We start from the raw sequence: 20,838 nt of genomic DNA on the forward strand, positions 1-20,838 counted from the left end.
TGTGTAACGTAGGAGTGGAGCTGGATTTAGTAGAGAAGATAATGAGTTTTGTTTTGGACATACTAGTCAAGAGATAAAAAAAAGAGGAGCTAAAGGCAAAGGACCTCAGAGGCAAATTTTTCAACTAAGAAAATGAATGGGAGTAAGGGAGAGAGGGAAACTTTGTAAGAAATAAAATAAGGATTTGATTAGGAAAATATTAAAGTATTACTGTGCTTCTATAAGGATAATTGAAGTTGAATAATAATAACTTGTGGTTTACTCATTCTGTGATGTGTTAGTAGCACCAGGGAAAGTGGATAGTGGGGATAATTAGGGCTGCAGGTGATTAAGAGGTAAGTGGCAATACAACCAAAAGGTGAGATACTTAATGTGAAATTGAATTGGTTATTTGTAAGTCCAAGATTGGGAAAGGAGTACAGTGGAGTAATGATAATGGCTTAGGAAAGTACTGAGGGATAGAGATGTTACAATAAGAGCAAAGTTTAGGCTTAGGAGGTGTGAAGGCTAGAGAGAAATAGAATGATAGAAGGTTATACTCAGATAGAAGTTCAGAGTATCTGATTCAGAAAGTGGAACAATTGTGGGTAGTGGTCAGATATAGCATATAGAAGCAGATGTCAATTCTTTTTTAAGAAATATTAAGAAAGATTTTTAAAATTACCCTATCCTGATTGTACTAATCTTAAAGAAAAAACTTTTTCAGTCTTTCAATTCTGAAACAATATCCTACTCCCCTCTCATTGTTGACCCCAAGAAGTGCTTTTCCCCTGAAGTAATTAGGATAATGAATAGGTAACAACGGGCTTAGATATAACGACAACAACAATACTAACAGTATTTGACAGTACTGAAGAGTAGTAGGCTTTTTCTCAATGCCTTGACCTCATTTAGGTAATGGTCACACTGAAAAATCTCTTGAGTTCACTTCTGGCCAACTGAAAAAAAAAAAAAAAAACTGCTTTTTAGTGAAGAGGTCATAGAGGATTACATGGTTTTAGAGAAATGGTTCTCCAAGATTAAATGAAAGTTGTTCTGTTGAAGTGCTGTGTTAACTTTTACCTTACCTTGAGTAATAATGTTTTATCATGTTGTAAAATGTCCTTGTTCAAGAATAATTTACTTCAGAATGTCTTATATTGAAGAGACATATTCAAGGATATATGGGAACTTTGCCAGTTTTGTCGTTTTCTCCTTGACCAGAATAATGCTTGAATAATAATAATGAAAAAAATCAATAAAATTGTTTCTGGCATACTTGTACTTAGTATATAGTATTACTATTTTTTTTCTTTGAAAAGATGTGACCATTTCTGTGTGTAACAGGGGAGGAATAAAGTAGTTTGTATTATGTCTTACATGTATGCATATAGAAATCAAGATGTATATATTGTAACTATAAAGAGACACCTAGAGACTGAAAAAAATTATTATTGTGAGTTTTTAAAAAGACATTTTAAGTTGTTCAAAATGTAATCATTACAGGAAAATAAGAAGCTCAATGGTAGGTATTTGATGAAGAAGCCTGACTTGCTTCACAATCAGCAAAGAATTCTATAAAAGGTCTTGCTTCAAGGAGATAAAGATTATGTCTAGTGATACTCACCTTTAATACTTGTTATTGGGGAACTTGATGCTGGTAGATTATTTGAATCTGGAGTTCTGAGCTCTGTTAAGTGCTGTACTCTAGTAATGCTAAAAATGATCAGTGTCCACACTAAGTTCCACACTATTATGTTGATATATAGGACCAGTGGGCCAAAAGGGTGCTTAAGAAGGGATAACTATCAAGATAAAAACTTCTGCCTTGATCAGCATTGAGAATGGTCCATGAATGGCAGGTGCATATCCAGTTTAGTCAAGATAAGGAGAGGAAGGGAAGAATCAGAAAAAGCAGCTTGAGAAAAAGAGAAGCAGAAAGAAAAAAAGAAAGAGAAAGAGACATTATAATAATCAATTCATTTTTAACCTAGGAACAATATAGTGGTCTCTTAGGTATATGAAATCCCTTCTTCTGATGTTTTATGGCATATATATTAAGTGCTTAGTCTGCTTAGAGCTCTCCGTTAATAAAGTTTCTAACATTTAGGCAGGGGTTAGGATTCTACCGTATTTTAAATTTATTTTTACTTTTGTCTAACCCTTTTCTTTATGGTTGAGACAAAATTTAGGTTAATAAGAATATTTGGATAAAGAAGCAATAATGTGCTATAATATTCATTAATGAACAGATATTGGGAGCAGAAGTTGGAGAAAAAACAAGTCTTTTTTGGAATTTCCTTCAGAACTTGAAGAGGTTGATTCAATTGATGATGAGAGCCTTCTGCTCTGAAATACCAATAGATACTGGCTACCTTTCTTGAACTTTCCTATCTCTGCTGTAGCTCAGAGCCCCTTTTTTTCTTTTTCTTTTTACCTGTTGCCTCTGTGCCACCAATTGCTGGCTCAGTTGGTAGTCTTACTTTTGTTGCTAATCTATTGAAATACTTTTCTTTCTTTCTGTCTGTGTGTTGCAGGCTGTGACATGATTAATTTCTCCCTTCTGGTTGTAAGGTTGTTACAGTCTCAGTTTTCAAACTCCTGTTATGTATAGAGACCTAATAACTTTGTTTAGTATTGAAGAGGGTCCCAATTCAGACAAAGGGGAAGCCTGAACCCAGAGGGAGCATCTTTACTGTTCAGCTACTGAGTCCTCTAGGCTAAAAAAAACAAACCATAGAGATTAGAACTCCTTTCCAGGCAACCAATTTAATTAGGTTAAAAAGGTCAGTAGGCCACTTCTAACCATTACTGCAACTACTGATTTCTCCACATTCCATCAGTTAGCAACTCAGGTCTTCCAGTAGGCCTATCTACTCAAGTATATTCTCAAGATTTTTTGAATTCATAATTTTTTCTTCCTCAAGATATTTACAGACTTTCTTGTTGACAGATAAATTTCTTAGTTTCTCAGGAATGAGACTTTTGGTCCTTTTTTTTTTTCCTTCTGTTTTTGGTCTTTCTCAATATCATGTTAAATTCCAGATTCATTGTTATACTTAGTCCCCTCACAGATTCTTCATAGGTTGTCACTTGTTAATTCCTGATATTCCATTTCCTGTTAAAGATATAATAATGGTGTTACTATATCTTTGGTGTAACATAGGAATTAAAATAGCAGGTAGGAGTCTTGCACCTTCAGAAGATGTTTATAGGCATATCAGTCACTAGCAATACAGTATTTACAGGTAGGCAAGCAGGCAGCAAACATTTATATTCATTCAATAAAAATTAACTACCTGCCATGTGGATGCAAAAATAAGCATTAAGTCAATCCCTTTCTCAAGGGTTTTATATTATAAAGGAGAAAGGTTATATGCATAAAAGCTATAATGAGAATAAGATGAAAGTATCCATCTGGGGATATAGTGTCAAAGTCCAGAAAGTCAGAAGCATAACCAAAAGGATGGCCAGTCTGGGCCTTTCCCTGAATTGGAGGCCCCAGGAGAAAGTTAGCAGCAGGAGAATGTATTCTGCAAGGGGGATGAATGTTCCATTATGAGAAAGTCACAGGAATGGCTGATGTTCCAGGATTATAAGGCATTTAGGGAGTTTCCAGGGTGAGACTGCAGCTGAGGCATGGTGTTGAAATTCAGAAAATCAGAAGCACTACTGGGAAGAAAATGAAGTATGGCCAGCTGGGCTTTTCCCTTTGGAAAGGAGGACAAGTTGTTCACACAATTGCATTCCTTCATTTTAGAGTCTAGAGTCAGAGATCTAGTTTTAGAGGTTTTAAGGGAATTTTTGATTTCCTCTTATTAATTTGGACTCAGGGCAATTATTTCTGCAGATTTTTGTTAACCAGACATCTATCTAAACATTAACCTCACCTGACCTATTTTAGGGGATGTGAAAAATTTACTTTAGAGCCTTAAACATTCCTTAGATAAGAAGTCAGAGGAAGAATCTTAACAGACCCCGACTCCTTGGAGACATGCAAATTTTTCTTCTCAATCAAGTTATTTATGAACCCTCAATATGTAGTTTATTCTGGAACTTTACTTAGTTTACCTAAAAGTTTATTTTATGAGTTTTGTTTCCTTAGGGAATGTGTGAAATTATGACTTTTTGTCTAAGTTTATTCATCTTTTATGGAATTGAAGGAAATATTGAATTATAGATCTATCTTCTTTTAACTTTTTTAACCTGAGAGAAATGTATAAGATTATAAAATATAAAGTAATTATTTCTGTTACTCTGATGTAGTTTTGCCTGTAAGAAGCCTTGTTAGAATTTTCATGATGATTTAGATTTTCTGTGAGTCCTGAACCTATTTTTGAGCATATTTTTTTACCTCTATAATTTCTGCATTGTGGTAAATACATATTTAGTAACAATTACCACATAAACTCTAGAGAGAAGATATTTCTCCCATAATAGAGATAACTATACCATGATATAAATGCAATGGTGTGTTTACCACTTGATTGAGTAGAACATATCCTTAGCTGAAGAAGATTAATGGGCTGTAGAGTCATGTGACAGTTTTTTAAAATGTATTTATTTGTATGTATACACACATTTATATATAAAATGTTCAGTTGTTATTAGTAATATTGACTTTTCAGGACCCTATTTAGGGTTTTCTTGGTAGAGATACTAGAGCGGCTTGCTATTTCCTTCTCCAGCTTATTTTACAGATGAGAAAACTGAAGCAAACTTCTTTCAGTGGTATCTTTGAATTGTCAAAAGAAAGAAAGAAATGCTTATGGGAAGACATTGACAAAAATCATGCAAGCTGGGATTGTGATCTAAATGGGCTAGTGGCCTAGAGGGATGCTATAAATATCAAAGCAAGGAATTTAACAAAATCTTTCAAGCTATGACAAAAGTTGGATTAAGTCTTATCAAACTCAGAGTAATCATAATTAGATCAATATGGACTTGGGAACAAGTAACCGGTGAAATGTTTCAGAAGTTTATTTTTCCTTGGTCCTTATGACAGTGAAAAAATTTAGCAGTGATGTGAATAAATGATTAGATACCATGTTTGTGAAGTTGGCAAATTGGGAAATATCAAGAAGTTTTGTTGGCACAAAATATTGGATGCATGAATATAGATTTAATAAGAGCTCAACAGCCTCATAAGGTAAGACATCTTATTCTCATTATAGCTTTTATGCATATAACCTTTTTCCTTTAGAATATAAACCCCTTGACAAAGGGATTGACTTATGCTTCTTTTTGTATCCACATATCTTTAATATATAAGATAAAATTTAATATAGTTATAAAAATCTATATTTGGCTCCAAGATCAACTTCATAAGTGAAAAGTGGGAGACAGTAGTTTCTATTAAAAAATATCAATGATTTTTAGTGAACCGCAGCCTCAGCTGTGAAATATGATAAGAATTCTTTTGGGTCTTGTGATCATTTGATATTTTGGGGGTATGAGTGGCTTTTTTTAACCTCATATTTTTATTTTGTTTAATTTTATTTTTAGCAGCTTATTATTATAACCAGGTTTTAATGCTGAGTTCTGATTAATGTTGTCCTAGACCTCAGGTCCTCCCTTACTGTTAATTTCTGAATTGTAACCCTATCAGCCTCAGGGGTTCCTTTCATCCCTTTAAAGTCACAATTAGGGACCTCAACTCCACTGCCTTGAAAATGTTCTTGTTTCCTATGAGTACTATCCTTACTGAGCATGTGCTTATTCCTGGCCCACAGCCACAGCTCAGGATCACTTGTCAGTACTACTAAGCCTGGCTTCCAGAAACACTGTGTGTGTGTGTGTGTGTGTGTGTGTGTGTGTGTGTGTGTGTGTCTTTCCCCATTCAGTCATTTATTGTTCCTTAGGTGGAAGTTTATGAGGTAAATTATGAGGTAAAATTTCTTGAGGCTGTGAATAAGGTGAAAATTGAGGTTAGTCTACTTCCCCAAAGAGTTGCCCTCAGGGCCTACTGGAGTCAGTCTAGAGATATATATATACTTCACTCAGATCAAACTTCAGCCCTCTGAAATCTTGTCTTTTCTGAGGTCATCTCATGTTGTCTTATGTGGATAACTGCTTTGCCCCTTAATTTTTGCTAGTCTACATTCATTTGTTCATAATTTTCTGTCTGCTTGTGGAGGATATCTGGAGAGACTGAAAATTTCTGATCTATTCCACCTTCTTCTCATAACGTCCAACCACAGTAATCACAAATCCCAAAAGAGTTCTTGGAAGAGTTTAAAAAGAAATGTAAAAATCTAATAAGAGAGATTGAGGAAAAATTGGATGTGGGGGTAGAGGGAAAAGTAAAAGCAACCCAAGAAAATTATGGAAAGAAAGTTAACCAATTGGAAAAAGAGATACAAAATCTTTTATTATTATTATTATTATAGCTTTTTATTTACAAGTTATATGCATGGGTAATTTTACAGCATTGACAATTGCCAAATCTTTTGTTCCAATTTTTCCCTTCCTTCCCCCCACCCTCTCCCCCAGATGGCAGGTTGACCAATACATGTTAAATATGTTAGAGTATAAATTAAATACAATATTAGTATATATGTCCAAACAGTTATTTTGCTGTTCAAAAAGAATCAAACTTTGGAATAGTGTACTATTAGCCTGTGAAGGAAATCAAAAATGCAGGCGGACAAGGGTAGAGGGATTGGGAATTCTATGTAGTGGTTCATAGTCATCTCCCAGAGTTAGTTCTTTTACTGGTTATAGCTGTTTCAATTCACTACTGCTCTATTGGAGCTGATTTGGTTCATCTCATTGTTGAAGAGGGCCAGGTCCATTAGAATTGATCATGATATAGTATTGTTGTTGAAGTGTATAATGACCTGGTCCTGCTCATTTCACTCATGATCAGTTCATGTAAGTCTCTCCAAGCCTTTCTGAAATCATCCTGCTGGTCATTTCTTACAGAACAATAATATTCCATAATATTCATATACCACAATTTTTCAGCCATTCTCCAATTGATGGGCATCCCCTCAGTTTCCAGTTTTTGGCCACTACAAAGAGGGCTGCCACAAACATTTGTGCACATACAGGCCCCTTTCCCTTCTTTAAAATCTCTTTGAGATATAAGTCCAGTAGTAACACTGCTGCATCAAAGGGTATGCACAGTTTGATAACTTTTTGAGCATAGTTCCAAATTGCTCTCCAGAATGACTGGATGTATTCACAATTCCACCAACAATGTAACAGTGTCCCTGTTTTCCCACATCCCCTTCAATATTGTGCACTTTCTTTCCTTGTCATTCTGGCCAATCTGACAGATGTGTAGTGGTAAGGAGATACAAAATTTTAAGGAAAAAAATAATTCCTTGAAAAGTAGAACTGCACATGAGGAATAAGTGACATTATATGTCATCAAGAAATAATAAAACTAGAAAAAAATAGAAGAGAAATCTGAAACATCTCAGAAAAAATTAAGGAAAGACAACACAAGAATCGTCAAGACTACTTAAAAATTATGATAGAAAATAATCTAGATGTAATATTACAAGAAAGTATTAAGGAAAATTGCCCTGAAGTTTTAGAACAAGAGAATAAAATAGAAATAGAAAAAATATCTACTGTTCACTCCTTGAAAGACATCCAGTCTCCATTAGAGAAATGTCATAGCCCAGTTTGAAAATTCCCAGGTTAAGGAGAAAATATCACAAGCAACAACAAAACAAAACAAAACACATGATTTAAATGCTGCAGAAGATTTCAGGACCCAACAGTTTCAAATCTCAAAGACCACAGGTTTTGGAACATTGTATTTCAAAGAGCAAAAGATTGAAAGGTTGGAGCTGAATTTTGTATGGTAGGGTGATACTAAAAAACAGAAGTGGGTAGGAAAAGGTAAAAAGGAACAATTATGTTATAAAAATGGGGCACAAAAGGAAGAACTAATACAGAGGAAGCAAGTGAGGATGGAAAGCTGATAATGATGGAATTTTGCTCTCTTCTGGTATCTGGAAGGATGTAGAAATCTTCTGATCAGGTAGAGAGATGAGAAAATTGGGAGACAGAGTAGGGGAACTTTTAGAGAGCTGTGTAGAGTGTGATTGGAAGGGTGGTGGGAGAGGTGGGATGTGGAATGGGAAGGTGGAGAGAGAAGATAAAGTAACAAGGGTAAGGTAAAAAGAGGCTGAGAAAAAACAGTAAAAATAAAATGGAAGGAAATTCACAAATAGTAATTATAACTTTGAATATTAATAGGATATTTATAGCAGATATCTGTGGTGACAAAGACTTGGAAATTTCAGGGATCTCCAAGTGGGGAATGGCTGAACAGGTTATGGTATACGGTTGTGATGAAATACTGCTGTTGTATAAGAAGTTTTGAGCTCAGTGGTCTTAGGAAGATACAGAAAAATTTGAATGAAATGGTGAAGAGTGAAATGAGTGGTACCAAGAGAATACTGTATACAGTAACAGCAATATTGTTTTAAGAATGACTTTGAATAACTAAGTCATTTTGACTATTATAAACACACAAATTAAAAATAAAGAACATATGAAGAAAGACCCTATTGACATCTAGAGAAAGAACTGATAAAATAGAGGTATGTGTAGAATAATTTTTTACATACAGATATCATATTTGTGTCTAATGATAGCCATTTGGGGAGGAGGGGTAAGGAAAAAAAAAGGAAAAGAAATTTATATGATAGCTTTTTTATTTAAAAGGAGTAACAAATTTTACACAATAAAATTTCAGTTTCATGTATCTTTTTAAATTATGTACTATGTTATAGAAATGCTTGTTTTATTCTATAAGTTAAAGATAAAATGAATTTTTAAAAAAATAGGAAAAAAAGAGATAAAGCAGTTTTTTTTTAAAGTAATACTTTAGACTATATCACGAGGCATAATATCCAGAAAGAGGGATGTAGTGATTCTGCTGTTCTGTGCTCTTTTTAGGGCACATATGGAATACTGTGTTTAATTCTGAGTGCTACATTTTAGCAAAAAATACAGAAGCTGGCATGTGTCTATAGCATAATGCAACCAGGATGGAGAACAAACCACAAAAGGATCAGTTGCAGGAACTAAAGGTGTTGAGGCTGGAGAAGAAAAGAATTAAAGGAGATTCAATAGCTGTTCCCTCCAAGTGTTTGAATTGAACTGGATTGGAATTGAAGTCTAACACAGGCTGGTCTAGTGGTTTGGAATCAGGATTGAAACTAAAATATCCAAAGATAATCTCACAGTAAAAGAAAAAGAAAAGAAACAGATATAAAAGTATATTACTCATAGAAAGGGTATTAAGATATAACAGTAATTTAACTCATAATAATTCCTCTGCCTCAGTTTCTCTGGAAGCTGGGGTGCCCATCAGAAGTATGTGTCAAGTTTGAAGGAGGAACCATGGGTTTTTCATGAACTAACCAGTATTTAGACCACCAGGAATCTATATAGTTTGAGCCTTAGTACTCTGACAAAAAAGGCTTGAGGATGGTTTTAATAATGTTCAAGGAAAATTAGTCTGGTCCATAAAGGGATGGTATTGGTTATATTAATATATCAATCCATTGTCAAAAGGACTTTAGAAGGGGGATAAATAATGTTTACTAATCACTTTGATTTGCTTGAGTTTATTATCCAGGATATGCCAAAATGACTTGGGAATCAAAATCAATCAGTCAAGGGGCAAAATGAGTGTTGCTCGAATTTGCCATACCAGTAGTCCTTTGTGGTATCAACTGGGTGATCCTAGAACACCTCACGTTTTCCAGCAGACATAGGCTCAAACAAATACTATTACTAAACAAAAAGTTTACACAAAGATCCTGGTTCTAAGTATGCTACATTCTAGTCTTTCTATTCTCTGTCTCCTCCTGTGTGTGTGTGTATGTGTGTGTATGTGTAAAACCATATAAACCATTTCCTAAACCCTAAGCTTCAGAACTGCAGGCTAGATTCTCCTGTTCTCTACATATTTAAATTGAGTATATTCACCCAATAAATGCTTCTGGCTTTGCACTTGAACTATGCCTTCATTCCCTTATTTCAGGCAGACACTGTACCTCAATTGAGTTGCTAGTTAAGCAGTTGGTGTCAAAAGTGGGATTGGATTATGGATTTGTGATTATTGCCTATGACTAAAGAAACTGATCTTGGGTACTTCTTTTGTTCTGTCTTTGTCAGATGATTGTGTGATGAGTCTCCTTCCCCAACTCCAATCCCAGATTCTCATCTCTTTTGGTTGAGTCTGCTTTTGTTGAGCAAAACTTTGTTGGAGAAACTAGCAAAGGCCTTAGGAAGTGACTCATTTGGAAGAAACTATAGATAAGAGCTCTGTTCGGAGAGCTAAAAGCCATTCTATGACTCCGATGGCTACAATTGTTTGTTTAGTCTTATGGCTGTCCTCATTCTACAGCTCTAAAAGCTCTTTGACTTAAACCATAGGTATTAATAGCTCTAGGAAACCAGTTAATAATTGCCATTCCATCTATTCAGCAGCTCACTGTATACATTAGCAATCTAGTCCTGATATTTCTAAGTCTACATTGTGGGTTCCAAAACTGCAGGTAACTAAGTAATTGGCAGAAATTGACTCAAACCCTTATCACTGCCAACTTGGGGTTCTTTTGATCCAAATAAAATAAAAAAAGCTGGAAGAAAATTAAAAACTCAGGCTGTTTTGTTTTTTGTTTGTTTTTTTTAATAAATGGCTACTTAAAGCCACCAAGCAAAAAGCCTTTTGTAAGTTGGGTTCCCTTAAGAAAAATAGAATTATTTTACTTGTCTGTCTTATCATTTTGTCTGTTTGTGTCTATGTAAACTATAGGAAAACTATTATTTTGCATTGTGTCAGAAAGAAGTGAACATAGCATGTGTTGATTTACATTCAGTTTAAGTTCTTTTTCTGGATGCAGAGGCTATTTTATGTCCAAAGTCTATTGGGATTGCTTTGTATTGCTGAACTGCTGAGAAGGATGAAGCTTTTCATAGTTGATCATTGCGTATTCTTGCTGTATTTATGCACAATGTATTGTGTACAGTAGTTCTCAGTATTAGTTCACTTAATCTTTCCAGGACTTTCTATAATCAACCATTCCCCAGCTGATGGGCACTCAATCCTTTTCCATTTTTTTGCTACCACAAAAAGAGCTGTTACAAACATTTTTGTACATGTGGGTCCATTTCCCTCTTTTATGATTTCCTTAGGATATAGACCAATAATGGCATTGCTTGATCAAAAGGTATACACAGGTTTATAGCCCTTTGGGTATAATTTCAGATGCTAGGATCATTTTACAACTCCAACAATGCATTGGTACCCCAGTTTTTCCACATCCCCTTCAACATTTATCATTATCTTTTCCTGTCATCTTAGTCAATCTGAGGGGTATGAGGTGGTACCTCACAGTTATTTTAATGTGCAATTCTGTAATCAATAGTGATTTAGAGCAATTTTTTTTCCTGAGGCAATTGAAGTTAAGTGACTTACCCAGGGTCATACAACTAGGAAGTATTAAGTATCTGAGGCAGAATTTGAACTCAGGTCCTTCTGACTAAAGGGCCAGCACCCTATCCACTGAGCCATCTAGCTGCCCCAAGCATTTTTCATATTTCTATAATGGCTTTAATTTCTTCATCTGAAAATTATCTGTTCATATTCTCTTTGACCATTTGTCAATTGGGAAATGATTTATATTCTTTTATTAAAGCTTTTTATTTTCAAAACATATGCATGGGTAGTTTTTCAACATCGACTCTTGCAAAACCTTTTGTTCCAAATTTCTTCCTTCTTCCCCCCATCCCCTTACCACATGGGAAGTAATCCAATATATGTTAAACATGTGCAGTTCTTCTATATGTATTTCTATAATTATCATGATGTACAAGAAAAATCAGATCAAAAAGGAAAAAAAATGAGAAAAACAAAATGCAAGAAAAAACAAAAAGAGTGAAAATAGTTTGTTGTGATCCACGCTCAGTTCCCATAGTCCTCTCTCTGGATGTAGATGGTTCTCTTCATCCTAAGACCATTGGAACTGGTCTGAATCATCTCTGTCGAAATGAGCCATGTCCATCAGAATTAATCATTGTATAATGTTGTTGTTACCATGTACAATGATTTCATGGTTCTATTCTCTTCATTTATCATCAATTCATTTAAGTCTCTCCAGGCCTTTCCAAAATCATCGTGCTAATCATTTCTTATAGAACAATAAGATTACATAACATTCACATATCATAACTTATTCATCCATTTTCTACTGATGGGCTTCTACTCAGTTTCCATTTTCTTGCCACTACAAGAAAGGCTGCCACAAACATTTTTGCATGTATGTACCTTTCCCTCCTTTATGATCTCTTTAGGATACAAGCCCAGGAAAAACACTGTTGGATCAAAGAGTAGGCATATTTTGATAACTTTTGGATATAGTTCCAGAATGGTTGAATCAGTTCACAACTCCACCAACAATATATTAGTGTTCCAGTTTCCCCACATCCCTTAACACAGTGACTGGCATTTGCTAAACATTACATTGCTATTATTTCTTTAATTAAACATAATTTCTATAAATTTAAGTGGGTTTAAAATGTCAATGATAATAAGACTAATGATTTTCACATAGGATATTTTGGAAATCAGTTAATCGAACTGATGTAATCTGTAGTTGTATTTCATATTTTAAATAGAGGATATTGTTTATGTTGTTATTGTATTTTTTAATTCTCTTACATGACATTTGAAAGACCATCGTACAGAAATGCTGTTATACAAAACAGCTTTTTAGTCTAGATGCTATTTTATGTGAATTGAGCTTTTGAAAAGATGTGATGAAAACAGATATTTGAAAACTTAAGAAAATTGTGATACTTTTGGTTTGCTGTGTTCAAAGAAAAATACTAACAATTCTTGTGAATATTTGGAGACTAAATACTAACAAAAACTTTGAAAGTCATCTACATGGAATTTTTACTTGTAGAAGAACCTATGTCACATGTTAGTAGTGACTGATCATTCTAGTTTTATTTATATAGACCTACCCAAACAGGAACCAGAAAGCCTTAATTTGCTAAAATGTTATGGGAAAAATATTTTTTCATATATTGGATTCCCAACCAGCATACATTCTGACCCAGGAAAAGACTTTGAGCATAGTATACACAAGGACATGTTAGCTTTAACATCTGACTAGAACTTCCTTATATTCTTGCAGAAATCCACAGATAAACATCTCAGTTGTGTAATAATGAACATGCTAAGATCACTGAGACTGAAAAAGAAATCTGTGTATGCAACATGAAATATTTCTGACAAACATAAAATCTACTAAGAATGATATCATTCTTTTAAATTGTTCTTTGTTCTTTTAAATTTGGGTGACAACCACATCTTATTGAGTTGCACTTTTGAGTCACAGTTAATGGAGAGGATGTAAATGTCTTCATTGAGAGGGAACAAATGGCCTATCAACTAGTCATGATTTCAGCAAAGAAGAGATCTAACAGAGAAAAATGCCACTAATTATGTCCAACTATATTGATCTATAGTATAGTGACAGATTTCTTGAGATATTTTGGTATTCAGAGAAACAAAAGCCAGTTAACCAGTGGAAAACGACTCCATACCAAATAGTTGAAAGACTGTACAACCTTCCTGTTTATAAAATAATGCCCCAGGGAATGATGAGGCGCTATAAAGAAAATTATCTGTAAAGCTAGTTACTCAGACTCCTTGATAAATAAGGACAAAAAAGTGGCGGACAATTAATTAACAGATTTTGCTTTTATTTATATCCCCAGCAATTATCCGTCTGGCCAGTTATGAAGCTAACATGATATTGTAGCTAGGTGATAACACTGTTTGCCCATTTAATATGTAGCTATATATAATTTTTTTTGCATCATTTTAATTTCCTTTCTCAATTTTCTTTCTACTACTAATCTTTCTCTCTCTTTTTTTAACTGTTCCAGTAATTTTTATTGGGATTGAATCCAATTACCATTTTTCTTTAAGGCTTTTGTTTAGCTATTTTCATATTGTCACCTTCTGGGTTCATGCCTTGGTCTTCCTTGCCATCATAATAACTTTTTATGGTTAAGTTTTTTATTGTTGTTATTTGCCCACTTTTCATGTTAAAGTTGGGTTCTGTTCACCTGTGGATGGGGAAGCACTATTCCAAACTTAAGGCTTTTTTTGTGCTGCTGTTTTTAGAGTTAGTTCTAAAGGACTGCAAGTTTTTAGTGCTTCCAAGGTGGTATGATCTGAAGAGAGGTGTAATCACTCTCCTGGTCTGTACTCTGGACTTTACTCAGGCAGGACCCTGTTCCTTTATAGCCACTAATGATGGTGATCCTCTCTGTGACCCAGAATTGTAATGGGCCAATCAGCAACAGATGAGTTGCCAATCAGCACCAGTGCCAGATGCTCCCAGTGCCATAAAAGGGTCCCCTGTAATTTATTTTCTGGCCCTTACTGTCTCGGGGCTGAGAGTGCTCAAAGCTACTGCTTCCACTAATGCAGATGTTTCCAAGGCCCTCCACAGTTACTGTTGTTGCCCTGCTCTGTGCTCCAGCCCAGATCTATCCTAATTCTTCTGCTGACCTCTTAAGTTGTCTTAAGCTAGAAATATCTCACTCTGCCCTTTTATGGGCTCTGCTATTTCAAAATTTAAGGAGTTAATTTAAAGTGATTTGGAGGGGAATGTTCTAAGAGTTCAGCTGGGTTTCTGCCTGGATTCTGCCATTTTACCATTTGTCTGTTTACTGTCTATTTTGTTTTCTATATTATCTAAGGATGCTAATAAATTACATGACCAATACTAGTGAAATATTGAATCTTGAAAGCATGGGAGTTTGTAATTCAGAGGAAAAGCAAGTCCATGGGGAAAATGAGCCAATTAGAGATAGAGGGCATTTGCCTTTTGGGGTAATTTCTGACTATATTCAAGAATATAGCCACAAAGCAGATATGGAACTTTGAACCTAAATAGAATGTGTGAGGATCAAATGAGCTTAGCATACAATGTGGTTATTCTCAGGTATGTGATTTACCCTATCAATACTGAATCAAACAAATATACTTAACACAATAAATTTTTAACTACATTTTTATTTTAACAGAGGCCCTTTGTGTCTCTGTTAAATTCAGTCCAGAAAAGAACTAGTGTAGGAATTTCAGAAAGACTTTTTTGTGGTAGATACACTTCTGATGCATTTAAAATTATATCACTTCAGTAGGATCAATCCCAGAGATGCCAAGATTAACCAAAGAGATGGGTATAGAGATGACACTCCTTTGATTTCTATTTTTCCCACTTTTCTCTATTTCTCATCATCTCTCATTTTCTGCTCTAACTCATCCTGTCAATATGGGGCAGGGGGAGAAAAGCAAATCTGAAAGTGGTTGCTCATATGCTGGTGATAGACATTTTCTAACAGCCCTCATTACTGGCAAGGTAAAAGGTAATATATTTCCATTCCCAGCAGAAGATCTTGTTATCAAAATTTGGAAGTTAACCTCATCAAAATAATGTCTTATCTTTTTGAGGAAATGATTATTTCTTTGAAGAGAAAGATGCACATAGTTCAGAACCATAGCCTAAAAGGACCTTGGAGATCATTTAATCCAGCAGCCTCATTTTACATATGAAGAAATTAACTCTTGCTTATTTATTTATTTATTTATTATAACTTTTTATTGACAGAGCCCATGCCTGGGTAAATTTTTTTTTTTTTTTTTACATTATCCCTTGCACTCACTTCTGTTCCAACTTTTCCCCTCCCTTCCTTCACCCCCTCCCCCAGATGGCAAGCAGTCCTGTACAAGTTAAATATGTCACAATGTATCCTAGATACAATATATGTGTGCAGAACCGAACAGTTCTCTTGTTGCACAGAAAGAATTGGATTCAGAAGGTAAAAATAACCTGGGAAGAAAAACGAAAATGCAAGCAGTTTACATTCATTTCCCAGTGTTCTTTCTTTGGATATAGCTGCTTCTGTCCATCCTTGATCAATTGAAACGGTAACTCTTGCTTTAAGTGAATTCATAGAGTATGAGAATACTTAAAAACATCATGGAACAATTTGGCAAAATTCTACTAAGTTTCTATTTTCATATTGTGAATTTTTAATTTTTCTATTTAACAAGCAACAATACAGGATAAATAATCCACAGAGTGACGGCAGTAACATTGAAAGATAATGGGAAATTCTTTATGTAGAAGGTGAGATTTTATTAGTGATTCAAAGGAAGCCAAGAAGTAGAGATGAGGAGGAAGACTATTCCAACCTTGGAATTTTCACCATAGCTGGTCAAATAGAGTGAGAATAGAGTGTCTTGTTTGAGGAACAGGAAAGAAGACTGTGTTACAGGATCATCAAGTAGTAGTGGTGGTGATGGCAGATGTTAGGGGGTAGGGCAGTAGTTTGTCTAAATTTAAAAACTCTGGAAAGATGAAGGGCTTTGAACCTCAAATAGAGAATTTTATTATCCTGGAGGTAATAGGGAGCTACTTGAATTTATTGAGTAAGTATAATGACATGATGAGGTCTGAGTTTTAAGATCAATGAGAGCAGAGTGAGGGTTAAGTGTCAGGAAGAATGGGAAGAAGTACTATTTTTGGAAATCTATATAGTTGCCCTGCTAAAGGGCTGATATAGCACTTACTAGAGGAGGGATTGATTTAATAAATGATAGTAAAGCGTGTACAATGTTTCTATTTTCAGTAGGATTATGTTAACTCAATCAAAAAGACTAGAAGACATGAAAAGCAGAGTAAAACTGACAGAAGAGGGTATATTTGTAGGAGGAAACATGGTGTTCATTAAGTTCCTTTTTTGGTTTGTCTCAAATGAGCCTCCTATGTGTTGACTGGTAAAATGTCTCTAACCAACAATTTGGGACGAGACTGAGCTCAACTAATAAATCCCTTGTGTTTAGTGAAATATGATCTGTAGCACAGCTCACTGATGGAATTGCTTTTGTTTAATATTTCACATTTCCCATACCCCACTTCTTTTAGAAAAAGAACACATTTATAGTATGACAGCCATAGGGTATATAGAATTTCAACCTTTTAAACTAAAATCCATGTTTTGTTCCCTTTTATCCCTTTAAATATTAGGATTTGGGTTTTCTATCCAAGTTTATAAATATGCTTCACAAATAATTTTAATAGAAATATTTTTTAAAAGTACAAGAGAAACTAATCTCATAGAACCAAAAGGAACTAAAAGTGATATTTTTGAAACTCTAAAATATTGTTGGGTTTTTTTTCCAAGTCCACTCCTGCCTCACTGTATTGATAATTTTTCTTTTTTTCCAAGTCCACTCTTGCCTCACTGTATTGATAATTTTTCTGATGACCAGTGTTATGCTTTCTTGTTTTGTTTCTTGATGCCTTTCCCCACCCCCAACGTCTAGCCCCAACCCACTTAGCAAACCTAAAAAGGAAAGTTTGCCATTTTCAAAATACCTGAAGGGCAAACAAACCATTTGTCACTTATTTTCCATATGAACCTCATTTCAGTGATTACCCACCAGAGGGAGGTAGTACCATTAAGTAAAATATCAGAAATACATCTACTGTATTCCAGAATTTCATAAGATACCTCTTCATTAGAGGTATCTGCAATACTTTTTTGCCTCTTCTTTTCCTCATATGTATGAATTAGAAAGCAGTTTATGTAAAAATAAAAATAAAACAAAAAGCCACTTTGGAATTCTAGTAGTTTATACATTCAACAGTATGATATAATGACCAAAATAGCTATTGCAGTGAAAACTATGATCTTAATATTCAGATCAAGCTGATAGTTCCATTTGTAGTTTACCTTGGTAAGACAACATCTGGAACATTATGTTCAGTTTTGGTTGCTTCATTTTAGTGCATTAAATTTTTTAAAAAAATGTTTTTACATCACTTTCATTTCATAATGCTCTTTCTTCCAATCATATGGATTTCCTTGTTATTTTTATTTTTACTGGCATTGCTTATTTTTACATCACTTTCATTTCTCAATAAATTCTTCCCCCCTTTTCTATGCCAGGGAGCCAGTACTTGCAAAACAGCAGCAATAACAAAAAAGTAAGAAAAGAAGAAGAAAACAATTCAGGAAAACCACATGATCTTTGTCCAACATTGTATGCAATATTCCTTCACTTCTGCAAAGAAGGAAAGGAAAAGCATTAAAAAATTTTTTTTTCAGGTCACGTTTGGCCATCATAATTAAAAAATTAAGAGTTTTTCCATTTGCTTTGTCATGGTCATAATTTGTCTTTGCATTAGTTCATGTCTTTCTATATTTCTCTGACTTTTTAATGTTTCTTACAGTGCAGTTCCATTACATTCATGTACTAAATTGTTTAAGCATTCATCTGTCAATGAAGACATTTTCACTTTTAGTTCTTTCCTACAAACTTCTTTTCCTAACCCCAGATGTATACACTTTCATTTCCATCCACCTCAGTCCTATCCCATTTTCTTCCACTATGTATTCTAAAATGCCTGTTCAGGGATGTCGTGAGGCAAAATGAATAATGGATATACAAATGCCAGTTATTATTGCCGTTGTTGTTATCCTACTGACCAGTGATGTTCATATTCTCTGACTTTTATTCATGCTAAGTTCAAGCAGTATTCACAGAGCAGTACAGAGGTATATTTAAATGTTCAACAACCAGGCTTCCTAGGGGAAATAGATGTATACAAATACATTTAAAAGTTTAATCTGCATTATTAATACTTTCTTGAGTGAAGACAATCAACAAAGCAATAAATCAAGCCTGAATTTTTATTTCTGATGTGTAAATGCTCACACTGAAAAGTTAATGGAGAGGGAAGAATATATGTACACAGTTCTGTAGAAGTGTGACTTTTCCAATAGGGAAAGGAGAGAAAGAAAATAAGAGAAAGGAATGGCAGGATGATTAAAGGATGAACAGATTAAGGGAGGCAGGAATTAAGATTAAAATAGACTTTTGAGGAGGAAAAGGATAAAAAGAGAAAAAAGAAAAGAAAATGAGATGGAAGGAATTATACAGCAATCACAGCTGAATATGAATAAGATGAGCTCAGCCATAAAATAGAAGCAGATAGCAGCATGGATTAGAAACCAGATATCAACAATGTTGTTTACAAGGACACATTTGATACAGAATGACACACAGTTTTAAAAAAGGCTGGAGCATAATCTAATAGGCTTCAGTTAAACTAAAAAAAAAAAGGCAAGGGTAGCAATCAGGATCTCAGACAAAGCAAAAGCAAAAAACTAATTAAAAGGGATAAGAGGGAAAAATATATTTTACTAAAGGGTTCCAGAGACAATGAAATAATATCAAAAACTTTTATAGCAATTTTTTAAAATAAAGAGTTGATTTCACAAATATATACTTTATATAGATTGGAATCAAATTGATAAAAAGAACTATTCCCCAACTGATAAAAGGTCAAAGAATATAAACAGGCAGTTTTCAGAAGAAGAAATAAAAAAACCTTATAATCATATGAAAAAATGTTCTAAATCACTATTGATTAGGGAAAGACAGAATTAAAACAATTTTGAGGTACCTCACACTTATCAAAAATGATTGAAAGGAAGGAAAATACACTAATGGGTACTGGTGGAGTTGGTGGAATAATGAACTGGTTCAGCCATTCTGGAGATCATTTTGGAATTAAGTTCAAAAAGCTATCGAAGTTTGTATACCCTTTAACCCAGCAAAACTATTACTAGGTCTATTCCCCAAAGAGATCAATGGAAAAGGAAAATGGCCCATATATACAAAAAATATTTAAAGTAGCTATTTTGTGATAGCAAAGAATTGAAAATCAAAGGTATGCTCATCAATTGGGAAATGGCTGAATAAATTATTGTGATGGACTACTATTATGTTGTAGGAAACAATAAGCAAGGTGGTTTTAGAAAAAACATGACAAGGCCCTTATGAACTGAGGCAAAATTAAGTGAGAACTGGATGATTCATTGTGCACACCTTCATCAGTGTTATGATGATCAATTGTGAAAAACTTCAATCACTGTAATGATTCAAAGCAATTCCAAAGTACTCTATGAAAAATGCTATACATCTTCACAGAGAGAAATGAAGAATTCTCAGTGTAAATTGAAGTATAATTTTCTTCACTTTCTCTTCTTCTCAGACTCCTTTGCTGGTTCTTCATCCCTGTCACACAAACTATGTCTCACATCTCGGTCCTGGGCCATCTTCTCTCTTTTTATTTTCTACAGAGGTCTCATCTGTGGATGACTAAATATAATGGACTAGTCGAACACTAAATAAATCAATTTAGGTAACATAATTTTTGTTTTTATAGTGGCATAGCCTTACCATAAGCAGTGTTTTTTTTTCTTTATTTCTTTAAAGATTATTTTGTAATTATATCTCTAAGTCTTACATTTGTCTTAGTAAATTGACTCCCAGATATTTTATTGTGTATTTTGTAATTATTTTAAATAGAATTCACCTTTCTAGTATTTTCTTCTGGATTTTGTTATGATACAAACACTTTCAATTTTGGTAGATTTATTTAGAATCCTATTAATTTTTTATATTTTTTATTTTATTTTTTAAATTGAAAAAATTTTAAAGAATCTTATTAATTTAATGATAATACCAATTGATTTAATTTTTTTCCAATGATTTTCTGGTGTCATAAATAAAATATATCAGAAAATATAGATAATCAAATCTCTTTGCTTTAATTTGGCTTTAATTTGATCATTCCACCATTTCCTCTTTGCAAATAATGGTAGTTTTTTTAAAATGCACATATATATGTGCTTTTTTTTATATCATATTAAAAATGTAGGTCATTCTAAAAAAAAAAAAGATGTTGGCAAGCTGAAGTATGTTTAACAGAAGGGGATCAGGATGTT

Source organism: Sarcophilus harrisii, chromosome 1, assembly GCF_902635505.1.
Source record: "Sarcophilus harrisii chromosome 1, mSarHar1.11, whole genome shotgun sequence".
Classification (NCBI taxonomy): Eukaryota; Metazoa; Chordata; class Mammalia; order Dasyuromorphia; family Dasyuridae; genus Sarcophilus; species Sarcophilus harrisii.